The 4,427-nt window shown below is 44.1% G+C and overlaps 1 long non-coding RNA gene across 1 annotated transcript; it reads right to left on the bottom strand.

Moving 5' to 3' along the window:
* Positions 1 to 218: 218 nt before the first annotated feature.
* On the bottom strand, positions 219 to 3,862 carry LOC123479480 (uncharacterized). The gene is made up of 3 exons (XR_006655111.3): positions 3,754 to 3,862; positions 3,343 to 3,441; positions 219 to 334 (listed from the first exon to the last, which is right to left on the bottom strand). It is a non-coding gene; the product is annotated as an uncharacterized lncRNA (long non-coding RNA).
* Between the last annotated feature and the right edge of the window lie 565 nt (positions 3,863 to 4,427).

Raw genomic sequence — 4,427 nt, 5'->3', positions numbered from 1 at the left:
CCCAGGACAGAGCAGGTGAGGATGTAAGGAAGTGAGACAGGGAAAGTGCGAGGCCGTGGGAAGCAGAGTTGCCCCGCTGGCAATCACTTCCCCATTAACGCAGAAAGTGCAGCACTTTGCTGAGCACGGTTCTATTCTCTGGCGTTAAGGACTTTCTCCAAAGAGAAAGGATTGAGTTTATCTGCCTGGCTCCCTCCTCTCTCCCACTTACCCTTGATTGAGCTTCATCTCATGGGGTCTTAATTAATCCACATCTCAGTGTTGCCTCCTCGGCTCTTCAGATTCTCCCAGGAAGCCAGCTCTAATGTCCTGAAGTGTGGCCTTTCATCCAGACCTGGAGTGGAATGGAATGTAGGTGTGTGTGTTTAGGAAGCAGTTGGGAGATTCTGAGAAGGAAGACAGGGTTTGTATCTGGTCCCGAATAGCTTATGTTCTCAGTTAATACCCTGAGGTCAGTTCAATAAATATTGACATCCTCAGACAAAGATTGACAACCTCAAAATCAGTGGAATAAATTGATGTGTAGAGCACTTACCAAATGCAAGATACCACGCTAGGTACTCTGGAGGGAAAACAATGTGTAAAGCATGATTCTGGGCCTCATGAGAGGCAGGCTGTCTCTGGAGGGAGATTTTGGATTTAGACAGATTTGAATTTGAATTTGAATATGAACAAGAAACATTTCACTCTCTAAGCTTTCGTTTCCTGGACATGATCATCGTTCTTGCCATATAGGATTATAATAAGATTGAAATGAAATAACAATTTTAAGGTAGCCAATATGTTTGATTAATGTGTTATTTCCCTCTAATGGGCTTAAATCAAAGAGTCAAGACAGATAGCTACGAAAATAGCCATTATAGACAGAAGGTCAGCAAAGAGCCCTGAAGTCCTGAGTAGTTCAAGTAGAGGAAGCTCAGGGAAGGCTTCCAGGTCTGTAATAGAAGAGAAAGAATCCCTTCCCCTTTCCTGGTGCACAGTCAGCCCCTTAGTACGTATTTTTATATTGGCAATTTGATCTTTGGCACCCATCTGTCTTTGTGTATCCCTGCCCTGCCCCATATTCTGTCTTTTAGATCCTTAGGTGGCATTAAGTGGACCCATGTTCTCTAACTTGGAGTAGCAGGTAGGTGGGTCACGCTCCCCAACCAACCCCCTTGCCTTGGGAGGTACTACTATTTGATAGAAGCAAACTGATTGATTGTACTAATTCCAATCAATTTTGACTAACTGCTGGCCCTTTCCCCTCCTGGTATTTTGTACCTCTTCCTAACTGAAGCTTATTTCTCAAGGACAAATCTCCAGTTGGAATCACCGTTCATGAGAATACACTCAGCGAGATAGCTCCTCCACTTGTGTGGCTCTTCAAGGTCTTCCTTTCACCACCTGAGACCCAGAGGCTCTCCGGAAGCTGCCCGGTTTTCCCTACCTGCTTTCCTGGAGGGGCTCTGGCCAGCTGAGAACCAAAGGTATCTTGCAGGTGCGAGGTATTTACAAGTCAGGGACTGTTAATTCAGAGGAGGAAGTTTCTGTACTGCTCCTTACAAGGCTTTTCAATCATAGCATTTCCTCTCTAGCCCCAACTTGGTTCCTTGGCATTCTCTCTTTTTTTTCTTAGCGTATATTTTCTATATTAAATACAGCATCCACATATCAAATTTTTCATACAGGAGAATTTTTAAAAGCAGCAGTTTTAAATTTCCTGTTTGAAAAAAAAATTGTATTATTCATTCAAGAAGCATGTGAACACAAACTCTTTTTTTTTTAATCAGATAAAAGGGGTGAGGCTTATCAAGAGTTATGACACACACACTTCTCCTTCAGTTAGTCATTTCATCTATGTTCCCATCTAGGCTGAGTGTTTCTCTTCAGTGAGTCCAGTATGAAATTGCCCTTTCTTCATGCTCTTTCACTTGACGTTTCAAGAAGTCCAAAGTGAGAAGGCAAGCTGCACAAATCTTAGCTGAAACTCCTTTGAGTTTAATTCAGCAAGGTCTTCCACACACTGCTACAGCCCGTTGCTCTTGCTAAATTATCTTCCTACCGTGCTGGCAGCCGATTTAGGAATGAGAAGAGGCCATGCGCTGTAGGGAAGAAAGCTGGTTGACGCTGGGGCAGGGTGTCTGCTGAGCCACTCGTTAGCTGCCTGACTTGATCAGCTTGCTCAATCTTGTGAGACCTCTTTTCTCACATTTAAAATGTCAGCGACAAGCCACACCTCATGAAAGCAACAATAAATGAGATCATTTGACTCAAAACATTTGAATACCTGTGTGCCAGGCACCATGCTAAGCATGAAATGTAGATTTGAGCAAGATAAAATCCCTGCCCTCAAATGGAGCAGAATCTATCAGGAAAGTCAAACATGTAAATAGGCTGTCCAGTGTTCTAGAAGTATTGCATATTCCACCGTGGTTCACAAGATGGGAGGTTGTACCAGACACACACGGATATTTTCACGTGGTGCACAGTCACCCGCAGAGGGAGGATGCTGCACTCTCAATAATTCTCACTGCTTTAAAACTGCTGCCACACATTTAGCAAGGGAAAGCATGTAATTTAATTCAGTTCCCTGACATTTTCAGGTAGGGAACCTCCCATGTAACCCATTCCTACCCCAGCTCCACAGAACCTCTGCTCTGTACAGTATCCTTGGGCAAAATAAGTCATAGCCTGAACTTCAACTACCACTTGCTTGCTAATGACTCTGAAATGTATATCTTCAGTCCAGATTGCTCTGCTAAGCCCCAGAACTGTCTACTATTTGATATGTATCTTCTGGATGATCCACAGGTTCCGCATTTACAATAAAAGCAGCGCTGAACGCAGGGCCGTTTTCCCTTCTGCTGGACCTAATCTTCCTATGTTCCCCCATTGTACTGACGGACACAGAGCTTGCCGAGCTAACTACCTTAGAATCGTCCTAGACTTCTCGCAGTCTTTGTGCCGTTTTTAGTCAGCCACCAAATCCTATCATTGCCATCTGAAATAAATAATATGTATCTCTAACTCTCTGTTCCCACTGCCCCAATCCTACTTAATATCAGCAATAATCTACGATCATTTTTTGGACTATCACAATGACCTTCCTTTCCACTTTAAAACGTTGCTCTCTCTAACTGATGATGTTTCTTTCCCACAGGGAGACCTGGCGATGTCATCCGCAGCCAAACTTCTTTGAATGGTTTTCTCTCCCTCTCTTAACCCCAGTACCCAGAACTGTCTTACTCCTCTTGCTGCTTGATCAGTTCTGGGCCAGGGTGAGCTTGTGTGTTCTCGGGAAGGCAGGCAGAGAAGCGAAGAATTGCAGAAGAGATTATCCTCCGGGGACATAATACATACCTGATTTGGAAAGCACTGGAAACATCAAATAGCCTAGGGTGCTTCAGTGGCCACTCACTGAACACCTGTGATGTGTCAGGCACCAAGCCAGTTGCTGAGCTGCAGTGATTAAAATACATGGTTCAGGCACTTGAGTTGGGAGAACGGCAAGACAATTTGTGCCATTAAACATTATATACATGTGTAAAGTATTGCCAGAGCATGGAGCTTGAGTCAGGACTTGAAGGTTGAGTAGGAACTTGCCAGGCTGCATGGGGAGATAAGGCAGCCAGGAGCTACAGCAAGAGGAAGCATGATGACTGGGAAATAGCAGGCAGCTCGTTGCTGCAGGAGTATGGGGTGCTCCAGGGACAGTGGCCAAGGGCGTGTGAGAGTGGAGGGAAAGGCTGAAGCATTCATGCATTTACTCACCACATGCTTGTTGACAAATTCTTAGTCAATGTCCTTTCCAGAGTCTCCTGTTAGTTCTATCAGCCCCAGAGGGAGATGTCTGCCTCATGGCTTAAGTTTCGACCTGGGAAGTCGCCTGTGAGTAGATAGAGATTCTAAGTGAGGTCACCACTGGTCTATTGCTTCCCTCTTCCCCACCTCCACTCTCAGTCCCCATAACATGCCTTTAAACCCTTAAATATTTTTATCTAGTATTCTATCCAATATTGGAGATGTCATCCTTTAAGTAAATTAGAATGGAAGAAAATAAACACATTTAAAGAGAAAGAAGGGGCTTCCGCAGTTGCATAGAAACCTCTTTGCTACTATAAATACTCGGGACAAAGGCACATGGTTTAAATCAAGTCTCTGCCACGTTCACTGTGCTGTTTTTACGTTTTAAGCTATCAGCGTTCAATCATTACTCCTATACTGACAGTCTTTTGTGTGAGTTTCCCTGTGTTAAATAGGCTTCTCCTTCGGAAGAATTCGTATGGCAGTGACTATAATTACAACCCAAGGCTGAACTAGAAAATGCAGTGATGTGACAGCTTTTGTGATAGGAAGGGTGGAGAAGGAGTGAAAGCTTATAATTTTCTTTGAGCTGTCTTGAAGTCTGGCGGTGGCCCTGCCCTTGTCATGTAAATGTGCAGAAA

Source organism: Desmodus rotundus, chromosome 11, assembly GCF_022682495.2.
Source record: "Desmodus rotundus isolate HL8 chromosome 11, HLdesRot8A.1, whole genome shotgun sequence".
NCBI lineage: Eukaryota > Metazoa > Chordata > Mammalia > Chiroptera > Phyllostomidae > Desmodus > Desmodus rotundus.
This window is presented reverse-complemented; position numbering and strand designations above follow the sequence as displayed.